This window comes from Pogoniulus pusillus, chromosome 2 (genome assembly GCF_015220805.1).
Source record: "Pogoniulus pusillus isolate bPogPus1 chromosome 2, bPogPus1.pri, whole genome shotgun sequence".
Taxonomy (NCBI): Eukaryota; Metazoa; Chordata; class Aves; order Piciformes; family Lybiidae; genus Pogoniulus; species Pogoniulus pusillus.
In genome coordinates this window covers 18,351,573-18,364,832 of record NC_087265.1, presented here as the reverse complement: position 1 = coordinate 18,364,832, position 13,260 = coordinate 18,351,573, and the positions used below count along the sequence as shown (strand labels likewise).

General features: G+C 37.9%; 1 long non-coding RNA gene across 2 annotated transcripts; it reads left to right on the top strand.

Moving 5' to 3' along the window:
* Positions 1 to 7,251: 7,251 nt before the first annotated feature.
* On the top strand, positions 7,252 to 11,211 carry LOC135187651 (uncharacterized). Of its 2 annotated transcripts, none has more exons than XR_010307397.1 (3): positions 7,252 to 7,349; positions 9,663 to 9,740; positions 11,158 to 11,211. It is a non-coding gene; the product is annotated as an uncharacterized LOC135187651 (long non-coding RNA). The 2 variants fall into 2 exon arrangements; XR_010307398.1 differs by lacking the exon at positions 11,158 to 11,211 and adding an exon at positions 10,448 to 10,531.
* The last annotated feature ends 2,049 nt before the right edge of the window (positions 11,212 to 13,260 follow it).

Sequence of the window (13,260 nt, the reverse complement as noted above, 5' to 3'; positions counted from 1 at the left end):
CTGCTCTAGTTGGTTGAACAGGGCTGAGTGATAGGTTGGACTGGATGATCTTGGGAGGTCTCTTCCAACCTGTTTGATTCTATGATTCTATGAATTCCAGTGGAATTCATAGAATCATTCATATGATTCTATGAATTAATGGTGGAATATGTAGGGCTGCTGGGATAGTTTCTGAGTCCTCTTCTAGATCATATCATCATAGCTAGTCTCTCAATATTTCATTTCAGGGTCCTTACAGATGTGCCGGACTAAACTAGAGAGTGATCTGTGTAGGATTTGATTGGGTAATTTATCTAACCTTTCTTGCACCTGTCTGTCTCATCTCTCTGCTACAACGAGGAGTTTTTCTAATTGATCATTTGTACTTAAAAGAGAAGCATTTTTATTTGAAATAAACATCTACTTGTTTTTCCAGTTTCCCTTGTGTCTCTTTCTGAAAAGCCAGCCATGTTTTAAGTACTTCATTTTCTGACTTCAGAGTTGTACAATCTACATTTTCAGTCTTTTTAGGGGATGGGAAACTTTTGATTTCTGTTTCCATACAAGAGAAGTGAGCCCCCAAAACTGCATGACTCTACTTCATGGGGGTTCCCTGCAACAGCAGGAGGAGACAAGGGCTAAACCAGCCCGGCAGGATTTATGCCTGCCCTGGAGTCCTGTATACCCCTAAATTCCTCTCCCTCTGTGGTTTGAATGGGAGAGGAAAAGGCACAAAAAGACCTGTTTCTCCCCCCTGCCCTGCAGGTGTGAAGGAGCAAGGGGCTCTTCTGGCACGAGGGGTGCCCGTGCAGTGCCCACGCTGGAATCGGGCTGGGGATTGGCTGTGGTCTTCGTGCCTAGGAAGTGGTAACTCTGCTCTTTGTCTAGGAAGGGTATAAATACTGGGGCACTTCCCAACTTGGGGTTCCCACCTTAGAGTTCACCCCCACCTGAGCATTCGTGCCTGCCTAAGAGTTCTTCCCCCCACCTGGATAGATCCTGCAGAAGGAGCCACCGGCGCTCTGCTCCATAGGACCGTAGGACAGGCTTCCCACCATTAGCACCCTTTAAGCAGGCTCAATAGGCCTTAACGACCCTCGGACAGCCTCTGAAAGAGAGCGAGGGGACAGGCGGCTGGACCTCCCTTCTTTCAGCCAGCCTGACTCACCTGTGAGTAAATTTTGGCTCAGCTTTATTATTAAATGCTATCATTTAATAGCTCAACAAGCCTTTTCCAACTTCTGACTTCCAAAATAGTCAAATTACTTATGGTATCCTTGTAGATCTTCTCAACCTAACTGAATCTGCTAATTAAAACTAAATTAATTTCTGTATATAGTTTTGGGGGCAGGTTTTTGGGAAAAAATAAATAATTCTATTTTCATATAAAATTCCTGACTCAGCTGCATTAATTCCCTGCCTCCACAACAGTGCCCTACCAGAACAGCAACATGTTCAGAAACCATGGTGGAGGGACAGTCTCTGTGCCTTCTTTCCATGAGCAGTGTGGACAAGATTCCTGCAAAAATACTTGCTACAAAAAGCTGAGGTTGATGTTTGATGTACTGTTTGCACTTGGTGTTTCCCAGAGATGAAGACTGAGTGCACTGTGATGGCAATGGCTTGGCATCTTCCTCTGTACCTTCAGGATGGGTTTGGTGGACAATTCAGATACATCATTTTATATTGGCATTATGTTGCATACCCTTTCACTACTAGCAGAAAGCTCTCAAACTATTTACTATGTTAAAAAGAAACTTTTTTTGGTGCCTTCATGTAAGTGACATGCCTTTGCCTTTTCCCTGGTTCTACATCTATTCTACGGACTAAAAATTCAGTTAGGCTAAATCATATTCAAGATACTGATATTCCATTACAGAAAGTTTCAGCTGTGTGTCAGTTACATATATTGAGGCTTTTTTTTTTCAATTGTATTAAGAAGCAGATGTCATGTCTACCCCAAGATGATGTAAAAGTTCTTAGATCCCAATAGATTATGAGAAATCAGAGAAATGTGAGGGTTCTTTTAATGGCAATAAAAATCTAGTTTGATTTTTATGGATTTTTTTATCATTTCAAAGAATTTAATTTGCACTTAAGTCAGATTTTCTGTCTTCAAAATCAAAAGGAATAAAATACACTTAGAAACAGTAAATAAGTAAGGAAAGGAAAATAAAGGCAGAAGTCCCAACTTTTTCAGTGCTGTTGGGCTTAAAATACCAAATATATTGAAGTGTGAGTTATGAAAGCCAGAAATGCCACAACTTTGTCTGGAAAAATGAAATGTCATTGAATGGCATATATCTCACATCTCATTAAAAGAAAATAAATCATTCATTCAAGAAAAGAATCATAAATATCAATCAACCACTGTTATTCCAGTTGTATGTGATTATTAATTTGTCTTTATTGGATTTTTTTTTACATATACATATATGTATATATATGTGTATGTATGTATGTATGTGTGTATATATATATATATATATATATATACGCACAGACTGCTTCTACTGAATGATTATGTTTAACCTCAAAGAACCATAAAAATTAGTCACTTTGTAAACCATTCATAAATACTAGGGGAAAACTAGTCTGTGGCAAAAATTACCCACTTTTTTTGTACTATTATTTTGTATTTAAGTTACTAGAAGTCCTTATTGCAGCCTTTGTCTTTTGTTCTGATGAATCCACCTCTGTCTTTCTTTGAATGGTATAACACAAAGGCACATAATTTAAAATATTTCAAAACTCTTTCTAGACATTTAATTTTGGTTTATTTTACTTCTGTCTTTGTTTCTAAGTTGCTGCCCTTGACAAGCAGTCAATCTTCAATACAAGCTTTCTGATTTATAGCGCATACAACTGGAGCAAAAACATTGTGAGATTCAGGTGGTTATATCTGTCTTCTCCACAACTACAGGATATAAATAAACATAGAAAATCTAGGCTGAATGAGACAACAAAAAGTCACATCTTGACTTGTGTCTTTAGCTACTAAAAGGTGTGCAAGAACATTTAGTATGTATAGATATTTCAACTCTTAAACAGAAAAAAATATTTATTGATTAACTGATAGGTGTAAGACTACTACAAGTGTGAACAAACAAAACCAATAATGAACTTAGATGCTACTATGAAACTCATTCCAAATGTGAAACTTTACAGTTTGGAAGAATCCATAATGTCCATCAGCTTAAAGACTTCATCTACTCTCCTTTATTTTAGACATGTGAAGCAGTTTTACATGAAACAGTGGTTCTTCTGCCTTCTTGGGACTCATTTATCCCTGTCCCAATGGGTTCTGCCCTATTTCCCATGCTGGGTATCTGTATAACTGTGTGGTACCCTGGTAGTAGATAGGCTAGTACTAGCAGAAGATGAGGAAGAGTATTATGACTTGAATGATACATATTTTCATGCACTTGTTTTGAGCAAAATAAATAAGCTGATAAGAAAAAGGCAATATAAAAGGGTAGTATGTAAGGCATGTCTACTGTTATTTGGCCTGGGACATATATGGCCATAAGTACCATCTTTCTGATACATTTTTTCAAGTACAGTTAGTCTTAGACAGTGATAGCTCTAGAATTCTTCCCTTCACATAAGCAAAGGTCAGATTAATTTCTATAGAGTTCTAGACCTGAAGAATACAGATGTGGCAAAAATGTTAGATTTTTTTTTTTTTTGGGGGGGGGGGGGTTGAGAGAACAGAGGGAAAAAATCTGAAATTTGAATAACATTTTTTTAAAAATTTTTTTTTGTAGATGAATCTCAAGAAAAATTACACTCTGAAATACAAAATTGAGATTTGTTTCCATCTTACTCCTTGCCAACATGTCACTTACATCTCTTAATCTCTTCAACTGTAGACTTCTCTGGCCTGGAAAATATTGGCTGAGTCCAGAAAATTGCCCTTTGGGAAGCTTTGAAGCTTACACACTAGAAAGTTAACACAGAAAGGCATCTGAATGAATGGCAGGAACGAGCCAAGTGGTCAATTTCCCTTTTTAATTCTTATCTAAACTTCAACAAACCTGGTAAGTCTTGGATGACCATTCCCAGTCAGTGGAAATATTCCATGTTTATGGAAATTTTTGGTCATTTATGGTGACTTTAATGGCTCTTGTTACAGTAGGAACCTTTAGGGAGCAGAGTGTTGAAAAGGGAAAAGTAAAGAAGAAGGCTGTATTTCTGCATTAGCTGAATTCTCTAAGCCATTTCCCTCACAAAATACCATTATGTTTTTTGCTCTAAAATGTCTCATCTCAAAGTGTTTGGAGCATGTATACCTGTTGGGAAATTTTGGGAGAACTGAGTCTGTTGGCTGGATTCTACTTTCTTCAAGTTGCTGAATTGCAGATGAGAAAAGTGTTTTTCTATTAAGACTTTTAATCACATGGAATTCAGAAGCTATTAGAAATAGCAGATAAAGAAACAAAGAAAAGTGAGTAGTAAAATACCAATCAAGAATCTATGACTAAGATTTTTCTCTGACAAAATGTCTCTGTGGAGAAAGTAGCTTTTTTTACAGAATGTATTTGCCTAGCATGTTTAGATTTCAGTATTTTCATATCTCTTTATTTTTAATAGGCATTCTTTTTAAGAACTGGTGGAAGTGGTTAAATTTTTTTCTACCTTGGAGAAAGAAGCTAATTCCATTGTATTTATATCTCTCTAACAGAGGTTGAACTTGATTTACTTAAAAAAATAAAGAGAGAGAGAAATAAAAGCTTCTATGGTCTCTCTAAACCTTTTACTTTTTAAACTTTCTGACTTCAAGGCTTTTATTCTATGGCAGATTTAAATCTGACATTTGGAGTGAATTTCAAGAGAGCTCAAAAAATTGTGAGCTTACAAATCTGTGGTACCCTTTAAAATCTAACATCTGAGTCACTCACTTAAGATCTGCATTAAAGAAAACAGAGATGGGTAATCTGATGTTCTCAGACTTCAGATTTGTGAACTATTATTGTTATTAATAATAACATAAAGAATTTGTCTATTCTGCAACACTATCTCTGCCACCCTAATGTAATAACAAATGTAGGGCTTCAACGATATAGAGCAATTTTATTTACCTATTGTAATATGAGTATCATAAACAAATTACAGTAAAATAGCAGTATGCCAACCCATGCAGACTATCTACCCTCTAACCAAGTCATCAGCATGTTGTAACAGCCTTTCCTCTTCCTGTAAGCTACACAACATTTTGTACCCCTTCCAGATCCCTCCATAACCTTAATCTGTTTCTCCAGTGCAATCTCTGTGACTGATCCCATGCCTTCTTATCCAGAAAATATTCTTGCATTTGCTTTTAACACAGACACCACAGACACCTTTACAGCAGCAAATGTATTCCATTACTATTTTTATTTAAAACTTTCCTTATTCATTCCTCCTTCTCTTGTGCTTAGTGTTGGACTTATCCCAGTGCATATGAGGCTTTTTCTTTGGAATGACTATAATCTCACAGTTTGACACAATTACTAAACCAGTATAGTTGCAGGTATATATGGTTCTAGGCTTACTCTAGGTTTTTAATTTTTTTTTCATTCAGCTGATTTGTCACTGAAAATTGAAAGAATAATGCCTTGTTCGGTGACTTGTTTGTACTTTAAAAAGTGAAAATGCTATAAGAGAACTAGATTTGTTTATGATTACTATTCTGGCTACTCTCAGTACTTTTACTGCATTGTGCTTTGGAAAATTTGTTTTTGTTTGTGTATCTGGATAATTATCCAACTATCTGCAAAACCAGTATTTAGGCAAAGGAAATATTGATTAAAAATGTGTTTGTTTTTTTCTGCTTTGTTTTTTGTTTTGTTTTAGTTTGACTTTTGTATTCATTGTCTCACTATCTTTTCAACAAAGATTTCTTAGCTTACTTGTCTGTGAGTAAAGATGATAATTTTTCCACACTGCTATAATTCAACAGAAGAGAATTTTGCTTTGTAGTAAGAACAATGCATATGCAATTTAGGGGATGACAGAATAAAAGATAGGAGACTAAATTGGAAAAACATACCAATGTCCTCATGCAAAACACTGTATTACTGCATACCTCAGTTTCCACAGCTATCAAAATCCTGTGTGCTGTTTTCCCCTTTTTTGCAAATACTGCTTACAGCAAAGGTTAAAAACTTATAAATCCATTATTTGCAAAACACGGAGTCAGAGTTGTGTGTTTTCTTTAAGTTAAACCTTTAAAAAAGCTGAGTAATTTGACATACTTGGTTACAAATCGCAGAAGTACAATGAATGCTCCTTTTCATTATTTTTAAATCATTTGCTTCAGCTCAGAAAACATCTCTCCTGTTTACACTTGACCATCAGGTTATCTACCTTTCATTTGCAATTTTTTCATTTTATTGCTGTGGTAAATGCAATATGCAGTGCACCTGTGCATTTTTGATTACTGTTCAGTTGATATCTCAGAGGCCAGCAGAGGTGAGAACCTTCCCCATGTAGAAGATTGATCTTTTGTTGATTTGATATCACACTGTCATGGTTTACAAATGCATGAAGTGAAGGCCTGTGTTTAGCCTGTCATGGCTGTTTGTAGCTGGAATCCTATGTCATTGCGGTTGGTATTTGAGGTTGTATGCTCTTCCATCAAGACAAGTCAAACACAGATTACCAGCTGCCTGACACTCCCTTCACAAAAATAGAATTGCATCTCAGTAATTAGCTTTGCTGCAGATTCTGTGAGCCCCTTGTCAGACCCAAAAGTTGGATTAGAGTTACATTTATAAGGACTAAAGGTCTTACCTGATATGTAGGACTTGTGCTGAATGTGTTCATGGGGATTAATAGTGAAATGAAAACACAGGTCCCTGTGGTGAATAGTCCCAAAGGACATAAAATGGGCTTAAGCATGTCCTGTCTTATTTACCTGCCTGTCTGCATTGCAGCCAGAGGCGGGAAAACAGGACAAAGAAACCCAGGCAACTTAGTCTGGTTTAGTCTGGTTGCCTGAGAGGGGTTTCATGGGGACTACTCCCCTGTCACATGCAAGGCGTAAGCACCCCCCATTTTTGGAAGACAACAGCCTGTGGGTTCTTCCATTTTTGGGTCTACTTGGGTGATCGCCAGAGGTGATTGGGTGATTGTGTGGCCAATGAGACCATTAGCCTCATCCATTACCCTATAAATGGGGGTGAACAGGTGAATAAGGTGCTGGCGTGCTTGTTCATTCCTCAATCACCTGCCGCTCGCCCGCCACCTCAGCCGCCTCAAGACACCTCAAGCAGCCTCAGCCAACTCAGCCAGCAGCTGATTCCACTTTGCAGCCCAAGTGGAATTTGCCACAGGACTTCTGTTGAATGTTTTCCTGCCTATGTTTGGGGCCGCGGACATTAGGACTAGTGAGTATTCTTCATTCTTTGTTCAAGTTGCTAAAGGATTTTAATCAACCTCACAAGTGATGAATTAAGCCACCAGACTCTCTATTAAAGTCATTTTCTGAAATCTTTCAAAATTCATTGTGTAGAGACATTCTGTAAAATAGTTCCGCTAATCGCATCAAAGAACTTGTGTGGATAGTTGTAAATAAGTTTGGGGTAATTATTCTGTGTATATTAATAAATTATTTAATAACTTTTAAATCAGCCTCATTGCATTTTACCCCAAACTCAGATTTCAACTAGTCTCCTTTATAACAGTCCCACAGAGGCACGTAAAAAATTGAACTGTTAAAAAAAATCTAAGAAAAATAGGACCTTTCTAATCATGCCTACAAGAAAAAAATGTCTCTGTAAGTTTTACCCCTAAAAACTGGTAATGGAACATTTGGAGTTTTTATTTTTCCTTATTTTGCACCCTGTATCTGACCTGTAGTTATGCACAGTTAGATAGATAGATAGATAGATAGGAACCAGCTTTGGATGTGTGTACTCCATATTACTATCTTATCTAGAAAGATGCTAATACAGATCAATGTATTTAAATAAAAGAATTTTCTTACAGGTTTGCAATGAATGTAAGTGTAGTGTAGATGTGATAAATAGTGCCATTTAAGGGAATTACAATGAGAATCACAGAATTTCAGATTGGTAGAGGTTGGAAGGGACCTCTGAAGATACAGTCCAGCTTCTTGCACTTCTTATTTCACCAATAATCTCTCTAGGAGGTCTGTTCCAGTGCTCTGTTAGTCTCAAAGTAAAGAAGTCTTTCCTCATATTCAGATGGAGCTTCCTGTGTTCTACTTTGTGCCCATTGCCCTTGACCTACCACTGGACCCCAATGAAAAGAGTCCAGCCCCATTGTTTTGACCCTTGCCCTTTAGATATTTATAAACACTGATACTATGCCCTCTTAGTATTCTCTTGTACAGGTTGAAGAGCACTAGATTGTTAGAGCCTCATCCTCATAAAAGAGATGGTCCAGTCCCCTAGTGAAAATAGGCTTGTTGAAATGGCCAATATGTTCCAAAAATTCTTCATCTTCTTTGGAAGTACAGAGATGACTAATCCACAAATAGAAAAGTTTCTTTTTTACTTCCCTAATCACTTACAACAAGCACCAGCTGCCTACTGGGTGAGTGGGTGGAGGAAGTATTCTGAAAGCCCCTAAAAATCGATTAAAATATTTTAATAAATTCAGTAGATGTGGAATCATCTGCAGTGAGCTCTGGAGGGGGAATGGTAAATCAAACCTGCTTAGGAAAGTTGTAAAATAGGCATTACTCTTCAGAAGTTCTTAGATCTCTTTCACATTAAAATTCGTCTTGTTTCCATATGGAATATCTTAGAAAGAAAGCATTTAGTGCCTTGCACTAAGGATAACAATATTTTTTCCTTATCCAAACTATTTGTCTAGAACCAGGTGTGCAGTGGAGACAGTCCAGAAGAGGACAAGAATGTCTAAAGCAATAAAATAATGGAGGAAAGAAATTTGATCTTTTTAGTTCAGAGAAAGAAAACGTATAGGAAATTGCTGTAATATTCCTCAAATATGAAAAAGATCACTGAAAAGGCAAAGAATAAACCAATTTCTGTGAATAGTTTGGGTAGCCACAAACTTATGCTGATTCAAATTACATGCAGGTTAGACACTCGGGAAAGCTTTCTAGTAGCAGAAATCAGGAAGCAATGAGGGATTGCCAAGGTGACACAGAGGACCCAAAAACACTAGACAAATGTCTATCAAGGGAGAGTTAGATAGAGAAAATTCTTCTCAAGTGTTGCCTCTTTTATCCTCAAAATGAAATGGTATATCTGTTGACTTGCAACACAAATTTCTTTTGATTGTTAATTATCTACTACCTACCCCTGAATTTTAAACAGCTTACATGTATTATTTTCACATTCATCTCCTATACTCAGTTTTATGACTGCCTCTGTATTGTAAGTTACCTGAATCTTCATTAACTAAAGGTAATCTTTACCTGCTTGCTTTCTTTTTTCTTTTTTTTTTCCCCTGAAGTCTGTACACAAATTCCTAATCTCCTTTTTATTAAATATTGACCCTGCAAATTCAGACAAGCAATAATGTTGTAAAAGAATTTTTGCCACCCTTCTCTCACTGAGCTTACTAGCTTGTCAGTTCTGGATTTGGTTATAATGCTGTTCAGTGAAGGTAGTTGACCTTATTTTTATAACTTTATATTCAAATTTTCTTTTCAAATTCTAAAGTAATTCTCATTTAATTTTATACATATTATTCTCTTTGGCTACCAGGAAGTAGGCAAAGAAGATTAATCCTCCAAGAGAAGAAAATAAAAAAAGGAAAAAATTAGTTCTGGAAGCTAATATCAGGTAACATGTATATTAATTCCAAACTCTGTTATAGCTCAAAGTGAAAAGAAAATATAGTATCTAGTGCTTCCTAACAAGAATGGGGTCTCTTGAATGCATTAAGTTATGACAGTAACAAGATAGCATTTTACTTTTTTTCTTCAATATCTTAAATATTGCTAAGTATTTGAAATCTGGGATGCATATAATTTATTCTGAATTCACGTTGCTGCTTGACAGAGGCAATAATCACCTCAGATCCTCCAAAGCAAAAATTCAAAACCAGTAGTAAGGAAAGCAGTCAAAATGATTTAACTACTTTGCATCATGGTTTAGTTTTATTGACACGTAAACTATCAGACTATCATTTAGAACTCTTTTATGGTAAAGATGATTTGTTTTTTGTTTTTCTTTCATAACATCATGTTCTAGTAATCTTTATTTTTGCTTTATAATCATTAAGAAATAAGAATTGCATTTTTTAATTCATTCATTTGATTTAATTAGAAGCACCTAGGCATACCTCCCTATCGGGGAGTGTAAGAGGGAAGAGTTGGTATGTGTTTTGATCAGAAGTTACAACAGGCAGATAATCACTAGGTTAATAGAGATAAGAAATGAGTTTTGCAAGTACGCACATGAGCAGTAGGGAAAGATGGCATGTAACAGATTCCAAACTAAAGAAGCTCTGTCCCAGCCTTCTGGAACATCCTGGCCATATGTCACAGAATTCTGAACCCACATATACCAAGAGCCTAGGTGGCTGGGTTGGAGCAGCACCAGTCTTACCATCGTGATGGTGTAGTTCCCAATGGGACACTTACCTTAAGAAGATAAGTGCCTGCCAGCCCTGTGATCTACACATCGCAGGAGTTTTGCTGGTCAGTTGGATAAGGTGAGTATAACATGCTTGTTGATCAATATTGTTATTCGGCATTCCTTGTCATATATCTTTCTCTCTATGATTTTAGTATTTGAGCTATAAGCATTGTAGTTTCCAGCATACTTTTCTTTTCATGGCTTTAGTATTTGAGCTATAATTAAATGTTGAAACTGTACCCAGAGGCAGTTACCCATGTATGTGATCATTCCCTGGCCCCAAGGAACTCACTGGAACAGGGAGTCAGGTCTCCTAAAAAAATGATATTCTGATTCCTGATAAAACATTTGAAGAGGATAAAATCCAATTTACATCTTCTAGGAATTCAGTCTAGTAGTGACTAACTCTCACACTGGATTTCCTAAAACTGTCAGCTCAACAGCAGAGAGCCACAATAGGTAAATGAGCCAAAACATGGTCAGGCAGGCCATTTGCCTTGAGAAGCATTGCATTGAAACTTTGTGCTTCCTTTGCCCTATGGTTTATTTTTTTTTTTGTTTTTGTTTTTTGTTTTGTTTTGTTTTTTTTTGTAATAGTATATCACTTGTACTCTTTCAGGAGATACTGCCAAAATTCTACCCAGTTCATACTGTTCTCAACCTGTCAGTAAGTCTCTTTAAAAAATCCTCAGTGGAATGTTTTGTATGTGAGAGAAATTGGCATTTATCAAAGACCAAGAAACCAAATGAAAAAAAAAAAAAAAAAAAAAAAGTATGACTTAAGTAAAGTAATAGTGTGAGGATTGCAAAATAACATAGTTATCCCATTTTTTGATTCCAGGCATGGGAAACAAAAATATTGACCTTTCAGGATGTTCCTTTCAACTCTACTGGAAGTCAAATTCTAGTGTAAAATATATCCTTATTTTAGAATTGAATTTTTAAATCAATTTTCTTAGGAACAGCACTGCTATGACTGACCTTGAAATGTTTGTCTCTCTATAAAACTTACTCTCATCCTGCCACTTCTGAGTCCCTGCCTGGAACTGAGATGTACCATTGTTAGTTTTTGGCATTATCTGGTCTGTAGAGTGAACTTACTGTGTAATTATATCTAGCAGTACCAGTAACTACCACCAGCAACAACTCAGACAAGACTACAGGGGAAATTAGTCCTTCATAGAAGTCTAACTTAGTTGTTCTTGCATTGAATCACTCTGTTCCTTCCAAAAATATCCCACAACCAATTACCTGCTGCTTCCTAATGGAAAGGGAATTATCGCGGACGGGGTATTCTGCCTGTACGCCGGTTGTGGCGGAGGCAAGAAATTAATTAACACGAGAGGATATTTATAAAAAAATATATATATTTATTAATTTCCAATATTTCAACTCTCACCACTCCCAACCACTGAACTTTAATATTAAATTGTTCTTTACACAGTTATGATGACATTATGGGAAAATATATCTACAGAAACTTATTAATAACTAGCAAACATAGAATCATAGAATCAACCAGATTGGAAGAGATATCCAAGATCATCCTGTCCAACCTATCCACCAGCCCTATCCAGTCAACTAGACCATGGCACTAAGTGCCTCATCCAGGCTTTTACTGAACATTTCCAGGGACGGTGCCTCCACCACCTCCCTGGGCAGCCCATTCCAATGGGAAATCACTCTCTCTGGGAAGAACTTCCAGCCTATACTTCCTCCAGCACAACTTGAGACTGTGTCCCCTTGTTCTATTGCTGGTTGCCTGGGAGAAGAGGCTACCCCCCACCTGGCTACAACCTCCCTTCAGGTAGTTGTAGACAGCAATGAGGTCACCCCTGAGCCTCCTCTTCTCTAGGCTAAACAGCCCCAGCTCCCTCAGCCTCTCATAGGGTTTGTGTTCCAGGCCCCTCACTAGCTTTGTTGTCCTTCTTTGGACACATTCCAGCACCTCAACATCTCTCTTGAATTGAGGAGCCCAGAACTGGACACAGTATTCAAGCTGTGGCCTGACCAGTGTTGAGTACAGGGGAAGAATAATCTCCCTTGTTCTACTGGCCACACTGTTCCTGATGCAGGCCAGGATGCCATTGGCTCTCTTGGCCACCTGGGCACACTGCTGGCTCATCTTCAGCCTACTATCTATCAGTACCCCTTTCCTCCTGGCTGCTCTCCAGCCACTCAGTCCCCATCCTGTAGCGCTGCTTGGGGTTATTGTGGCCAAACCCTGCACTTGGCCTTGTTAAATCTCATCCCATTGGCCTCTGCCCACCCATCCAGCCTGTCCAGGTCCCTCTGCAGGGCTCTCCTACCTTCCAACAGATCAACACCTGCTCCTAGATTGGTGTCATCTGCAAACTTACTGATGCTGGACTCAATCCCCTTGTCCAGGTTATTAATAAAGATATTGAACAGGACTGGGCCCAGCACTGATCCCTGGGGAACACCATTAGTGACTGGCTGCCAACTGGATGTGGCACCATTCACCACCACTCTCTGAGCTCTGCCATCCAGCCAGTTCTTGATCCAGCACAGAGTGAATCTGTCCAAACCATGAGCTGCCAGCTTGGCCAGGAGCTTCTTGTGGCAGACAGTGTCAAAGGCTTTGCTGAAGTCCAAGTAGACTACATCCACAGCCTGCCCCACATTCACCAGGTGGGTAACCTGATCATAAAAGGAGATCAGGTTGGTGATACAAGACCTGCCCTTCCTAAACCCGTGCTGG